This window comes from Lithobates pipiens, unplaced genomic scaffold (assembly GCF_037356315.1).
Source record: "Lithobates pipiens isolate NorthernLeopardFrog02 unplaced genomic scaffold, aLitPip1_a1.2 Scaffold_16, whole genome shotgun sequence".
NCBI lineage: Eukaryota > Metazoa > Chordata > Amphibia > Anura > Ranidae > Lithobates > Lithobates pipiens.
In genome coordinates, this window is record NW_027507748.1 from 101,300,889 (window position 1) to 101,317,209 (window position 16,321).

A 16,321-nucleotide genomic window follows, 5' to 3' on the forward strand; every position below is an offset into this window, starting at 1 on the left:
TGGGGTGCAGAGGACAGAGGACAATGCAGTGGGGGCTGCATTGCTGAGCACTGGTGAGGCTACATAGATGGGCACAGCTGAGCCCTGCATTGTTTATGTAACCAACTCCTGAGTCCTGGGGCTCTCTGGGGACCCTGATGTAAGGAGGTGGAGCTGTTGCCATAACAACGATATCCGTCCTTAAAGTAAGGACGTATATTGGCATTCAGCGGTCGGCAAGTGTTTAAAGTGATTGCAAATGATTCCCTTGTAAAACAACCCATTCAGTTAAACTGCTTGCTGACCGTATAATGTAAATATATGGTGGCAAGGTCGCTCCTCTGGGCAGGAACATGTACCTGTACGTGATCCTGCACTTCCGGGTCTGTTTTGTGCACGCGCACCGCAGTCGACCTGGTGGGCGCCAAGCAGTGGGTCCAGGGGACGCAATGTCTGCTGGGATCCGCTGATCATTTTGAACATATGCAAAATGGCAGTCTGCCTATGTAAACAAGGCAGATCGCTGTTCTGCGAGAAGGGAAGGTAGTGATCCTGTGTTTCTGTAAAGCAGGAACACAGTTCTCTGCCTTCCCATAGTTCAAGCACTTCCCCCACAGTAAGTAAGCACTCCCTAGGCACACATTTAACCTTTTTATCGTCCCCTGATGTTAACCCCTTCCCTGACAGTGTTTTTGGTACAGTGACAGTGCATATTTTTAGCACTGATCTCTGTATTAGTGTCACTTGCCCCCAAAAAAGTGTCAAAAGTATCACTTAGTATCCAAGTTGTCCGCCACAGTGTTGCAGCCCTGCTATAAGTCGCTGATCGCTGCCATTACTAGTAAAAAATAAATAAATAAATAAAAATTCCATAAATCTATCCCCTAGTTTGTAGATGCTATAACTTTGCACAAACCTATCAATATACGCGTATTGGGATTTTTTTAAACCAAAAACAAGTACCAGAATACAGGCATACCCCACTTTTAAGTACACAATGGGGTTTATTTACTAAAGCTGAAAAGTGCAAAATCAGGCTCACTTCTGCATAGAAACCCATGAGCTTCCAGGTTTTATTACAAAAACGTAATTGAACAAGCTGGGGTTAGAAGCTCATTGGATTCTATGCAGAAGTGAGCCTGATTTTGCACTTTTCAGCTTTAGTAAATACACCCCATTGTGTACTTAAAAGTGAGGTATGCCTGTACATATTGGCCTAAACTGATGAAGAAATTAGATTTTTTATGGTATGTATTTTATAGCAGAAAGTAAAAAATATTGTTTTTTTTTTTCAAAATTGTTGTCCTTTTTTGTTTATATTTGTGAGAAAAAATGTATTTGGGTACAGAGTCGCATGACCTCGCAATTGTCAGTTAAATGAACGCAGTGCGCATCACAAAAAAGTGGCCTGGTCATGAAGGGGGTGAACCTTCCAGAGCTGAAGTGGTTAAAATAGAAATGAAAGGCAAAACATTTGTGTATAGATATTAAAAAAAAAACGCAAATAAAACCTTTTTTCCCTTTTTTTTTTTTTTATAAGTGATCACATTCCTTCTGTTCTCAGCTGCATAAGAGCTGGGGGAGGAGAAGCCGCAGCACACTGAGCTTTCCAGTGAATGGCTATGCAGCAGGGGCATGCCAGGAAAAGTCGGATCATTGGAGGAGAGCACACTGAGTTCCTGGTGGCGTCAGTTTTTAATAGGAAAGCAGAGGGATTGTGAGGAACACCAGAGATATCACACAAAGGAAGCAATACAAAGAGAACAGGATACTTTTTCATACAAGTACATGGTACAGCAGACACAAATCAGGAATATGACATGTTGGGGTAACAAATGCTTTAAGTATTCTTCATTCTCCCAGCTTCTGTATTGTGCCTGGATGGTGTTTTTTTTTTTTTTTAACTCTTAAACTACTAGAGCATCAGTTAGTTGTACACACACCAGACAAAAGGGGGCGCTCTTTGTGCAACATGTGCCAGAGAACAGTACAGAGAGGAGAGTACCCATTGGGGATGATTTACTCAAGGTATGTAGGCTGTTCGCTTTACAATGGAAGTTGTACTTTGCAAGGGAATTTTCTCCAGGGCTTCAAGAATATGGCGAAATCTCATTTTGCAAAGAAGACTCAATCACGTGCAAGGAAAAAAAACGAAAAAAAAACACTTTTTCTTGCACATGATTGGATGATGGAAGTCAGCAGAGTTTAACCTCGTTCACTAAGCTCTGGGAAATTCCTTTGCAAAGTGCAACTTCCTTGGAAAAATGAACAGCCTGTTTTCACTTGTAGTAAATCAACCCCATTGTGTTCTGTAAAACAGATGGAGGTTCTGAGGCTCTAGATCCCATGTACGCAGTCTCCTTCTATAGGACCATCTTGAAGTGCAATGAGCTGGTGAGGGCGCTCTTAAGCCAAAAGGCCACTAGGTGGCATCTCAAGCAAGATATACAACAAATAGAAAAAAAGAGGGCATCATACATATGGTAAGGTCCAAGTAAGAAGTTAATTTATTGTTGTAAAATAAAATCATTAAAAAGTCAAAACATTTCTGGAATTACAAGCAACTTTTTCACCAGAGTTTAAAACTTTGAGATGATAGTAATATTTGTGCTGCGTACACACCACCGGACTTTCTGTCGGAATGAACTATGATGGACTTTTCGACTGACCTTTTGATGGAGTTCCACTGAAACTAACTTGCCTACACACGGTCACACCAAAGTCCAATCGTTTAACGTAATAGCGTACGACGGGACTAGAAAAAGGAAGTTCAATAGCCAGTAGCCAATAGCTGCCCTTGCGTCGTTGTTGGTCTGTCGGACCTGCATACAGACGAGCGGTTTTCTTGATAGGAACTGGTAATGGCAGAGTTTGGCAGAAAGATTTGAAACATGTTCTATTTCTAAAGTCCATCAGATTTTTAGAAAGAAAAGGTGCGATGAAGCCCACACACGTTCTGTCGGAACTTTGCTGTTGAAAAATCCGGTCATGTGTACACAGCATTAGACTGTAAAACAGCTTCAATGGTGGCATTGCAGCAGCTGGATTGGCAGCCCTTTGCGTGATAATGCCAAGTACAGACGATTGAATTTTCCCACAACAAAAACTGTGGCTTTTTTCCGACGGATGTTGGCTCATACTTGTCTTGCATACGCACGGTCACACAAATATTATCGGAAATTCTGAATGTCAAGAACGTGGCACGTACAACACGTATGACGAGCTGAGAAAAATTAAGTTCAATAGCCAGTAAAATCTTCTGCTTGATTCCGAGCATGCATGGAATTTTGTGCATCGGAATTCCCTACATTTTACAGATTTTGCTGTCGGAAAATTTGAGATCCAGCTCTCAAACATCTGTTGTCGGAAATTACGACAGCAAATGTCCGATGGAACCTACATACGGTCGGAATTTCTGACAACAAGCTCATATCCAACATTTGTTGTCGGAAATTCCGATCGTGTGTACGTGGCATAGCAGTAATGGAATAAAGCATCATTGGCTCTGGACACCCCAGTCTAGGTCCTCACTTTTAATTTTAAAAGTATTTTTTAGATAATTTGCCTGAAGTTCAGTTTTAACAAATAAAATGATTTTTGAGACAAGTGACTATTTAGGGAGACAAGCAAAAAAGTTATCATTGCTGAATAAAGTTATTATTTGAAAAAAAGATCTATGATGCCCCAAAAACAGTGTGACCCTAGACACATGCCTTATTTCCCCATATGGAAAATATTTTGCTGTCTGGCTGTTAAATCCATTCTTTCTCTTTAACATGCAGAGCTGCTCAATTCCTTTTATCTTCTTTAGAAATAGTATAGGGATTTGGCTTCAACTTTTGGAAATTATTTTATTATTCCTTTTCATACTTAGCCTCGGTGAAATGTTTAAATGTCAATCTCTGGCTCAGTTCCCCATTGCACAATTACCCATACACTAATCTTTGTCCACACATTATGCTGCTACAGTTCTCCTTCCTGCTACAAAGATATTGTTGATTTAAACAAAGAAGCATGCTATATGATTTAAGTAAAGGGGTATGGAACATCATAATGGCCAGTTAGCATAAAAAGTAAAGCTTTACGCGCTGCCTACAAATGACATATCTTTATCACCAAGAGAACCATCCATCTCTCTAGTCAATTTATCTATCCAAGTAACTCCACTTAGCACAAACTTCAGTCTTTCCATTACAGCTAATAAATCAGAATTCTTCAATGTGACCTTCAGAATCAGCTCTGTCCCTTCAAATCCTAAAACTTCATTTTCAATTCACTTGGCAAACAAATTATCCAAACTACCTGACAGTACATATTATGAGATCCTTAACAAACTTCTAGAATCAGGGCTGCTCAGAACTAATCAGACTACAATGGAGAAAAGTTCTGGGAATGTGGATTAAGTGTTCCTAGTTCTGTTTTGCTAGAGTCAACACAATGGAAATTGAGCCAGTGTAGATCATTGGCTATGTACATGATTTCTTGGAGTCTAGCTTTAGATTGGGTAGGATGGCGGCTATGATCTGTGTCCTTGGGTTTGAACTCCCTTGTATCCAAGTATGTTTGTTTCTTCTTATGGACTGAAACATGTTTACTGCTTTCTTTTCGATATATGTCATTTAAAGAGGAAGTAAACCCTGATGGGTTTACTTCCTCTTTGTCTCTCTGCAAAGGCAAAGCATAATGGGCTACTATGCATCGCATAGTAGCCCATTTTGTGTCACTTACCTGACACAGGAGCCACATGTCACCGCTGTCCCCTGTAGCACAGACTGTCTATCTTCTTCCAGCTATCACTGCTCCGGCTACTCACAGCGCCGGTGCAGCGATGACGACACTCCCACACATGCGCACGCGAGCCGACACTAATGGCATATCGCCGTTAGCAGCTGCATGCTCAGTGCGCCTGTGCGCCGCTGTCTATGACGCATGCGCCATAGACAGCCGTGTCTGTCTTTTTGTAAATATCTCCTAAACCGTGTAGGTTTAGGAGATATTTCTTGGACCTACAGGTAAGCCTTAATCTAGGCTTATCTGTAGGTCAAAGTGGTTTGTAAAGGTTTACAACCACTTTAATCTTAAACTAGTACGCAATTCAGTGATTTTAAACGTCAAAATAAAAAAAAAAACATGTTAGCTGTGTTGGTTTTGCACCGAGTAACCCCGATCCTCCACTTCTTGGGTCCCCTGCTGGCACTCCTGGCTCCTCCTTTTCTCCAACTGCCCCCATAGCAAATGACTTTCTATAGGGGCACTCGTGCATGCTTGCTCCTGAGCCCAGCTCTATGTGTCCTTAAGACACAAATAACGGGGCTCGGTCCCACCCCAGCTTCCTCTCTCACTGGCTGTGTTTGACAGCAGTGGGAGCCAATGGCCTTTAACCCTTAGAACCACTTTAAACTGGAGCTGGGACTAATGACCTTTTTTTTTTTGTACACATATGTTTTGGATAGGTGATGGTTAAAACTGCTATATTTCTTTTGTTTATCTGGCTTTGTTCCTTTAGGAAGAATTCCATTCACTTTTTAAACACAACAGAAAGTGAAAGGAAACCTCTACAAAGTGGGGAGGGGGATTTTTTAAGTTTTCACAAAAACAGTCATCCCTACTGAAAGATTTTCCCTCAAATGATGTTTTAGTGGCAATTGTAAAAGTTTGGATTTTCTATCATTTTCTGTCTTAGTAACAATGGTGACCAGGACAAATAGAGAAAAATCAACCCAGCGGAGACATAGACACCAATAAAAACTTGACATCTGTCCCAATCGTTCTGTACTCTATCCAATGGTAAAACGAAAAAAATAAATAAAATGTTGCCTATATATGCATTATAAATAAAAAATATATTATGGGGAACAATAGAACATAAATTCAGTATAAGAACATAAATTCAGTATAAGAACATAAATTCAGTATAAGTACTGTTATGAACCAGGTAGTTACATCCCAGTGATTTTGGGTAAAGACTGGTCTACTTCTATAATAAAAAAATCTGCCCGTTCACAATCATGCAATCAGTGTTGAGCTGAGTAAAGCTGGCCATACATGGATTGAAATTCCGCTAGTTCAGCAGGAACCGTATGGGCAGGGAGATTGTACAAAAGTCGACCTACCGATCAACTTCTGTACAATTTCCCTATTGGATTTTCCCTGCTTGATCAGTATCACCAGCATACAATAGCTCAGCAGGAAGGAATCCTCCATCCAACTTGAATATGTGAATGGGGAAATCGAGTCAGTTTTTTTCATTCAACCTGCTGGTTGACTCATCTATGGGCTGCCTAGGATTGGGTGCACAGCTGGTACTTACCACTTCGCTTTCTATGCTTCAATGTACCTAAAATGGTTTACAGTCTGCATTATTCTTACACTGTGAATTGTTTCCAAATAACAAATTCTTCTCACTAAGCATTTCTTTTGCTATGCCTACTTTTATTATGACATCGGATTCAGAGTCATGAAGTTAGCTGCCCCACATTTACTCCCAGCAACAGAACAGCAGTGCCAAAAAAATAATGTCTGGAGCCACCCCTGGTCATACAATAAATACATTCTTTTCACATTTTAGGGGTTCTCCTTACTTTTTATAAATGTGGTGGGGCATAGAAGTGCGAGAGAAGAAATATGAAGAATTGCCCTATGGTGTCCAATCTTTTTTTTTTTTTTTTTTCAATCCAAACCTATTTTGGAAAAATGATGGCTCACCAACAGTTCTGTATGGTAATCAACCTTTATTCCTTTACTTCACATCAGCCGAATACCATTTGCCGAAAGGCAGCAGTTGGCCACATAGCTAAATTCTCCATTGTGCAATTTGTTTCAGGGCCATAATTATCAACCTTGCATATGTATATTTTTATTGTTGCACGTAAATTGATGTGACCACCTCTGCTATTTCTTTTAAACATAAAAACAAAACATCATGCCTACAAAAGACTCACTCATTTTTTTTGTGTATTATGGAGGTAAATTTTGTTGAGCTATACAGTACTTTATTTTTATCATCTAAGAGAAAACTGGGATTGTGGTTCATTGTTTCATTGTGTTTTGTGATCCCGGAGCTGAAGCACGGAGAAGATTAAATAAATCATACTTTAGCTGGACCATTAAGGGGAAGGTTGACTTTTTCTTCGAATAGTTTTGTTCCTTGTTTTATATAATTTTACCTAATGTCAGTATAAATCATTTTGTGTTGGGATACATATGCTTTCTTATTGCTTGTAATATGCTTGTAATATGCTTTGAGTTGTGTTATTTTTAAACATCAAATGTACATGGAATTGCTTATGCTTTCTATACAGAAGTTGTATAGTAGTATCATTTATCATTTTAATGTCAGTTGTGGTATTTTACTGATTCAACACTGTAGATGTATATTTTCATTGAACAGTAACAGGGATTACAGGAACTACTAAATTTATGCAAGAATCTAAATGTTCGGTCTGAAATTACTATAATTCTTTAAGCCTTATGAAGGATTTCTAATTGCCTTTTATTTAGCTTTTTATGCCTTTTCTGAACCTAACACTTTTTAACTTGATTGTCAGTTGTTTGAAGTCTGGTAGTTGCTGACAGTCATGGTTTCCTAGCTCCTGAGGGGACTGTAGCCGTATTAGTGCAATAGATTTTTATTAAGAAAAAAAAGCATAGAAAAGTCCAAACTGAAGGGGAGAACTCCCCAACTGTACATAGAATCAAATACACAGTATCTTGGGTGGCTTGTAAATAAAGTAGCAAAACAAGTATGTTTGTATGCAGAATTTTAAGCGGCTAGTCTGCCATGACGTTACCCCTTATTGGGGGTAACGTCAGGGCAGAAAAAGGGTGGCAGAGCAGGAAGAGAAGGGGCAGAGGGTGGATAAGGAAGAAAAGAAAGGAGAGGGAGAGTAGCAATGTTAGGTGGGACGAGGGTGAGTCTTAATACCGGGAACGTACAAGGAATACCGATTTGCATTTTTGAAACTGAAGTGTTGCTGCAGGCTCTGTTTGGTCCAAGATCTAGGGGATATACGTCTCAGATGTGATTTTTTTCTTCGATGGGGGAAAGATTCTAGTCATAGTAGCGAAATGCTTCAGGGGATCCAATAACCAGGGAAACCAGTGTACATTTTTCTCTTGCCATATTTGCTTTGACAAAAAGGAATTCCATAAAGCATTGGTCGTTAATAGAAGAAATGACAGCAGAAAATGCTGGAGGGAGAGGCTTTTTCCAAGTTAGCGCTACAGAAAGGCGTGCTGCAATCAAAATGTGTGTTATGAAGGGGATGAATTTTGTTGGCCAGGGAGAGGAATTTAGACCAAAGAGAACCATTTGTGGGGTTGCCAAATGTGAGACTTGTGTGATTTCAGTTACTAACAAAGAAATGTTCCTCGAAAAGGGGGAAAGGGCTGGGCATTCCCACCAGATATGAAAAAAAGCTCCATCAGCATTCCAGTTTCTCCAGCATTTTGGAGAGTAAGATAAGTAAATGTAGGCTAATCTTGTGGGCATACCCCAATTAATGTATATTTTCATGATGCTTTTTATTTGCACTAACAACCACATTTTCAAGACCAGCGATTGGGGTGTACTCCCTTGTTCAAGGTTCAAACAGGGCCCCACTGGATTTATACATTCCATTACCAGGCTTTCTATGTTATTTCATTCTGATTACATTATGAATTGCAGGTATGTGCTGAAGAAAAGGGAGTCCATTTCCCCCAAACATGTTGGCTGTACCGGTTGTTAATAACAAATAAAGATTTTAAACAAACCAGTAAGATGAACACACCACAATATACAGGGATATACAATGTAATATTGACATAAAAGCACACACACAGGTTGGACTCTATGGACTTGTGTGTTTTTTCAACCTTAACAACTATGTAAATATGAAGTTTTTTCTACGTGTTCCTCTAAGCACATTCTTATGCAGTGATGGGCCACTGGGTCCCCTTACCTATGCAGAGGTTACCCACCCTTTTTGCCAGTCCCATTAGCACGCCAACAAATCAAAGCCCCAGTCTAGAGGTTTTTTTTAAAGATTTATTGCAAGTCTTGAAAAAAATGCAGGGAAGAAGGTTTAGGGTAAAGGATGTCCAAGGCACACACAAATCTTGGAGGACATGTTCCTGCATATCTTGTTCCAGAGGTATTAAGCTTATAGTAGCAGCCTCAAAAATAATACTGATAGAAGAGGGGCAACCAGTAAATCTGTAACCCTATGCAAGCAGTCGCAGTCTTTAAGCAGCACTGTCTGGCATCTCCTCCTCTGGAAGTACTTCCATACCTGGAGCTACTGGCAAAATGTCCAATCTTTCCTGCCATGCTTTCACAGGCAAGTTTCCTTTAGGCCCTCAGTCCATAGCACCTGCTGAGTTCTAGTTATACCAGCTTTGCAGGAATATACACATGCTTTTTCCCCAGATAGAAAAGCCCCAGGAGAAATAAACGAATCAGATCCTCATATCTTCTCCCCAACCACACCTTCTGGGTCAGCTTCTTAAGGACTGACTAGGCCTCAATGAACATTCATAACCCCAGGTTTAAGTGAAACTTAAGAAGACCTGGAAAGGCTACTCAGCTGGCTACAGCAAAGCCGTATTACTAATTCCAGCCAGCCCAGGGCAAGGGCATCACACTTTTAAGACAAGGTAACTATTAGACCTGTTTGACTTCTGACACCCTAAAGAATGGCGTACACTAATATATTTTTTTTTCCGTTCAACTCAGAGGGTTGAAAAAAAAAAACCTGACAGCCCCGGTCAAGGCTGCTGTACTAACAGTACACTATTAGTACAGTGATCTCCCCTACTGAGCTGTTGTGTTTTGACAAGGTGACAGCCCCCTTGCCAGAACACTTTGGTCAGTGCTTTCAGCCATAGGATCAGACCACTGATCAGGAGCTGGTCGACTGCTTGTTTTCCAGCATGTTCTTCCACAAGAAGACCAGCTGACATACACACGGGCCAAATGTCTCCCAACATTCGACCTGTGTGCACACAGAAACTGAAATGTCAGACTCAAACAAAGAAAGACAAGCTAAATAAGGGAGGAACTATCATTTTATAAATAAGCACAGATAGCTATAATAATCTAAAGACATTAAAAAATAAAAAGCAGCTCTCTCCACTCTCACAGACTTTCCTGAGGCAGCGGGAGCCACTGGCATTTGCTGCTGTCAGTAAAATCCCATGATGGGAGGGCAGGGCCGAGCTGTCTATGTCTGTGGACCCAGGCAGCGTGGCACGGAATCAAGCCTGCAGGTGTGCCACAATAGGAAATGGCTTCCTATGGGGGCACACCAAAAAGAGGAGGAGCCAGGAGCAGCAGTAGTGGACCCAAGCAGAGAAAGATTGGGGCCACTCTGTTCCACAGAAGAGGTAAGCATATTATTTAAAAAAAAAAAATCTTTGACTTTACAATTACTTTAAAGTGGTTGTAAACCCTCACATATACCTAGTGAAGTGAACAGCCTCAGATGATACACAGAGATGAAACAACTCCTCCTACATACATTTTTACTATGCAGCCTTCTCTTCCCTACGCCCCTTCAAAATGGCAGATCATGTTATAAATCTTTCTTTATCTGTCAGGAGCACAGAGGAGGGGGCAGAGAGGCTGCAGTTACAGTGTGTGAGAGCTGTTTGGAGGAAAGGAACAAACCCCTCCTCACATAGCAGAAGAACTGTGTTGTGAATAGACAAGCTCTATTCTGAGCTCCCTCCCCAACACAAATTTTATCTCATGTGTCGGAAAACTTCTCAGAAGTGAGACATGCTTATAACAGAGGAACAAAGCACCAGAGAGAAACAACACTTAGAGCTTTAGAGAGAGATAAGTTACATAGCTACATAGTAGGTGAGGTTGAAAAAAGACAAAAGTCCATCAAGTCCAACCTATGTGTGTGATTATATATAAACATAAACACTACAGATATATGCAGTGGCGGTTGGTGCTCCATTTTTTTGGAGGGGGGAACAAACAAACCACCCGACCCCCCCATTCTGTCAATCGGTCACCCGCCACCCCCGTTGCTCAGTTGATTGGCGAACAAACACCCCTCCCCCCTGTCGCTCAACCGTCCGCCCACCAGCCCAGCACTTACACCATACAGGGCACGGGCAGCTTCGGTAACTTCCACGTGTCTCCTCCTCAGTGGCTTCCCCCCTGCTTCTGCTCCAGGCCAGTATGGTTGATTCTCCTCTCAGCCAATTGGGTCTTAAGACCAGCTTCCTGGCCAGGACAATTCGCTGTTGTCACACAACTAGGTGGGGTCAGGGTGCAGTGCTCTGCTCCTCAAGCCTACACTTTTTGTAAGCCAATTAGAGCCTTAAGCTTTTATCATGTGCTAAAAAAAAAACAATTGAAAGCCATTTGTCCAGCACCCTGCATATAGTTTATGGGGCCGGGCACATGGATTAGGGGAGCGGCGCCATTGGGTCCCTAATGAAGCGGCCACCACTGGATATATGTTCTTTGCTCAGATTCCATGACTGAGGTTTACAGCCACTTTAAGATTTGTTAAACTAGTGTTATGTTAATATTTGAGTGCTTTCAATATGTATCTCTTTTTTTAATCATATTAATATAATATTTTTTATTTCTCCCTATGAGATAAGTGAATAGATAAAATGAGTCTTTATCAATGATAGGAAAATACAGTAAATAAACCTTGATTTGTTGTAGCCTGTGCTTTGTCACTGTGAAGCAAGCAGCATACAGCTGATCTAATCAGAATGTAATTGTTACCTGGAGTTCCTATTGACATAGATAAATTAAATAAATAGAAGAAAAAATGCATTATAACTCTCTTGTTAGTCCTCAATAGATAAGATTAAGTACATCACCCTGCAATCAATCGTATTTCTCTGTGAATCTTCCTTAACAATTTATGAATAGTGTGCAATTACATGGAAATGCCATCTTTCATTCTATTCACCATGTTTCATCAATTAACAGGGGTTTGCATTTTTATTTTTTTTATGAATACTGTTATTGTTATGAATGTAGAGTTTTCTAGTTTACTACTGACATACTTTTATCATGTACCCTAAACTTTTGCATTTATTAGGATATAGGTTAAATTGTATACATGGGTACAATTTCAGCAGTAACGTAAAAATTCTGATAGGAAGAGATTTTTTTCCGCAGTGGTGCTGAAAAAACTGAATGGAAAATGTGCATGTGAAACACACACTAAAAAGTGCACATAAGGGTGTGGCTTTGTCCACCCCTGAAGGGGTAGGACCTCTCCCAGATCCCCCTGGCTACAAGGCTCTTGACATGGACATAAGGTCCTCTCCTTGTGGCCAGCCAAAGCCAACCACTGAGTACTAGGTCAAGGGCCTCTTATGAAGAGCGACCCCTAGGGGAGGACGGAACCTGGAGGCCACACATCCTCCCCCTAGACATCAAGTGAGAAAAAAACACACAAAAAAGTGAAAGGTGACAAAATATGAGGTGAAAATAAATAAATAAATACTATGCACTGGTCGGACTCTGAAGCCTGGTAACAAAAACTGCCCCGTACTTAGCCAAAAGGCCCAGCCCTAAAAGGCACAGTACAGAAAAAGTATTTGGTGCTGTTACCATGTCCTGCTTCACACTGTGGGGTCCCACAACCAACTGTTACTAAGAGAACCCCTTTGCCCAATCCCAGGGGGCACAGACAAGATAAATCCACTCAAATCAGGAGGAATTAGACCCATCCAGTTTTCCCGGGAGAATTACTCCTGTGTCCCAACAGCCTGTGGGCGCCCCGGTTTCTGTTCACGCCACTATTAGCATTCAGAGCCCTCATCATACCAGCAGCGACACTACGTAGCCAGTCATCCCAACTCCTGGTTAAGCCAGAATGATGGCATAGCACCCCTACCGGACACTGATAAGAACAGATACTACACTTGATCTTAGCCAAAAGGCAGAGAAGCGATATGTAATTACGCAAAAAAAATCTCATCTCTTCAGGGAAGCCTATCACTCCTCCAACTACTAAACTTTTATCACTTCTATCAGCTCTTCCCCCCAGTTATAACATTTTGTACCACTTGCCCCACACTATTAGATTGTAAGCTCTTATAAGCAGGACCCTCTTAACCCTTTTGTATTTTATTGCACTATAACTGTACTGTCTCCCTTTATATTGTAAAGCGCTGTGCAAACTATTGGCGCCATATAAATCCTGTATAGTAATAATAATAATAATTATGATTATTAAACTTGTCACTAAGGCAGTTCATCTAATTTTAGGACTACCTGTTGCAAACTGATAAACATTTGTGAAATGTACATATTTATGTTTTATAGCATCTCAGCTAGATATGTATTTTCTTAAGAAATTCACCAACTTGTATTGGCTTAGTTTCTAATTCCTAGGGTGGACACCCGTGGGTTGATTTGCAAGTAATGCAAGCAATTTTATTGACAGCGGGGAGAGGATTGGGGAGCACCAATGTTTATTAAATTGTCATAATCATTGGTTCTGACTGTTAGTATTGCGCAGAGATTTTGCAACTTTTGGGGAAAAAAGCATTGAATATGTCAATCATCAGATTTTATATTTTCAATAAAGAAAAGTGAACAAATGTTTTATCATTGAAGCACCAAGTTTGCCTGTCAGCAGAGCTGGAAAGTATTTGGTGTTGGCTTTTGGCAGCTTGAAAATGCAATTATGATTGACAATATACAACCCTGGCCAAAAGTTTTGAGAATGACACAAATGTTAATTTTGACAAAGTCTGCTGCCTCAGGCCGCGTACACACGGGCGGACTGTCTGGCCAACTAAGTCCGTCAGACAATCCGACAGACAGTCCGTCCTACTTTTGAATGAACGGACTTGACCACACACGATGAACAGACAGTCCGCTGAAAGCTTGCTCGATGACGTGTACAGCACGTACGACGGGACTAGAAATACGACATCCAATACACTGCAATGCAACCTTCGGCCGTGTAAATCCTTTCTGAGCATGCGCCATACTTAGTCCGTCCAACTTGCCTACTCACGAGCGGACTGTCCGCTGAAACCAAAGTTGGACGGACAATATTACGGAAATTCCGAAAGACTTAGTCCGCCAGACTGTCCGCTGAAAAAGTCCGCTGAAGCCCACACACGAGCGGACTGTCCGCTGAAACACGTTTCAGCGGACCAAGTCTGTCAGACAGTCCGCCCGTGTGTACGCGGCCTCAGTTTTTATGATGGCATATAGTCCACAATGTTGTCAAGAGTGATCAGATAAATTGCAATTAATTGCAAAGTCCCTCTTTGCCAGAAAAATTAACTTAATCCCAAAAACATTCCCACTGCATTTGTGAAGAAGACTTCAGAGCGCCCAAGAAAGTCCAGCAAGTGCCAGGACCCTCTCCTACAGATGAATCAGCTGTAGGATCGGGCACCACCAGTGCAGAGTTTGCTCAGGAATGGCAGCAGGCAGGTGTGAGTGCATCTGCACGCACAGTGAGGTGATTACTTTTGGAAGATGGCCCGGTGTCAAGAAGGGCAGCAAAGAAGCCACTTCTCTCCAGGAAAAACATCAGGAACAGACTGATATTCTGCAAAAGGTACAGGGATTGGACTGCTGAGGACTGGGGTAAAGTCTTTTTCTCTGATGAATCCTCTTTCCAATTGTTTGGGGTATCCAGAAAAAACCTTGTCCGGAGAAGAAAAGGTGAGCGCTACCATCAGTCCTGTGTTATGCCAACAATAAAGCATTCAGAGACCATTCATGTGTGGGGTTGCTTCTCAGCCAAGGGAGTGGGCTCACTCACACGTTTGCCCAAGATCACACATATGAATAAAGAATGGTACAAAAACATCCCCCGAGAGCAATTTCTCCTAACCATCCAAGAAGACTTTGGTGAGGAACAATGCCTTTTCCAGCATGATGGAGCACCTTGCCATAAGGGAAAAGTGATAACTAAGTGGTGCCCAATCACAGTGGGAGCGGGCTCCAGACCTGGAAGAGCAGAATCACATACAGGTATGTGATTCTGCCTGTAGGAGCCACCTCCCTGAAGTATGTGTATGTGGGGCGGTCAGCAATCGGTTAAATAAGTTTCTTCTCAATATATGTTTAACCACTTGACCACTGGGCACTTAAACCCCCTTCCTCCCCAGGGGGCGTGCGAGAGAAACATTCTGGGAGGCCTTCCATGGACGTCCTCCCAGAATAAGCCGACCGCACTGTAGCCATCTTTCGGCTATGGCCCAGTCGGCAAGTGATTAATTGAATGGACATTTTTCAAAGGACTGGTGGACAAGCTTAAAGAGGAGTTCCATCTATTATAAGCATGCTATTATAATGTGACACATTACTCTTCTATATTACGCTGTTATAGTTTGTATATTTTTTAAACACATTTTAAACACATTTTTAAACACAAGGATGATCTTCTGGGATATAGTGCTGCTGAATAACTAGCATACACCTCCCGATCTCGCGCATGCGCATTATGCACACATTGAAACATTGTGGCCCATTCAACGAATAGAATACTTAGCTCTGTATCAGGCAAGCATTTTTTCCTGATGACTGACTACTGAGCGGTAATAAATTTACTTTGAAAACAGAAATAGAATTATTTCCATTGTGTAATTGCAACAGAATGGAATTCCATGTTAAGCTGTTTTCTTTTTAGCCAGTAAGCTGGAAGTGAAATGTGAAAATGTAAATAGGTGTCATTCATTTTGCAATTAGTTGCAATGAAGAGCACATATTTTTTTGAATATAAAGCCTTTCTAATATTGTTTATTCAAACCTGGAATTCCCTGTAGCTAAAAGCATTTCTAACTCAGTGTGCAGGACATTACCATGCGGGCATTGGCACTTAAGAAATTGTAGCCCTTATTACTTTTACAAAAGAGTTTTCAAGCATAAATTATTATCATATATTTGTTTCTCAGTGTGTTCGTTTTTTTAATTTAAATTTAATTGTAGAGTCAGAAGCTCAAGTTATGGACAAACCAAAGCAGCTAATAAATACGGAGACTGAAGACTTGAAAGAGATCAGGCCCTTTAACTCCAAAGCAACATTAAAGCTCTGAAGTGACATTAAAGGTTTAAACATGTTATACGTACCTGCTCTGTGCAGTGGTTTTGCATAGAGCAGCCCTGATCCTCCTCTTCAATCAGTGCCCCCAGGCTGCTTGCTCTGGGGGCACTGGTGTGTGTTCATTCCTGAGCCCTGATCTATGCGTCCATAGGACACACAGAGCCATGGCTTTGTCCCCGGCCATCGAATGTGTGGGCTGGTTGTTTGGGCCTCCCGGTGGGTTCGGGGAGGCCCAGGGAAGCCGCGGAAGGTGGCGGGAGGGGAGGAAGTCCCCTCCTGCTGCTTAGAAGCAGTTTCTTAGCTGC

At 41.4% G+C, this 16,321-nt stretch overlaps 1 protein-coding gene and 1 pseudogene across 2 annotated transcripts in view; one reads left to right on the forward strand and one right to left on the reverse strand.

Annotated features, from left to right (window-relative positions):
- EPHA6 (EPH receptor A6) overlaps nt 1-16,321 on the forward strand; it is a 1,195,522-nt gene that overhangs the window by 463,554 nt on the left and 715,647 nt on the right. The window lies entirely within an intron of this gene.
- Nucleotides 12,787-12,897, reverse strand: LOC143986320 (U2 spliceosomal RNA; annotated as a pseudogene).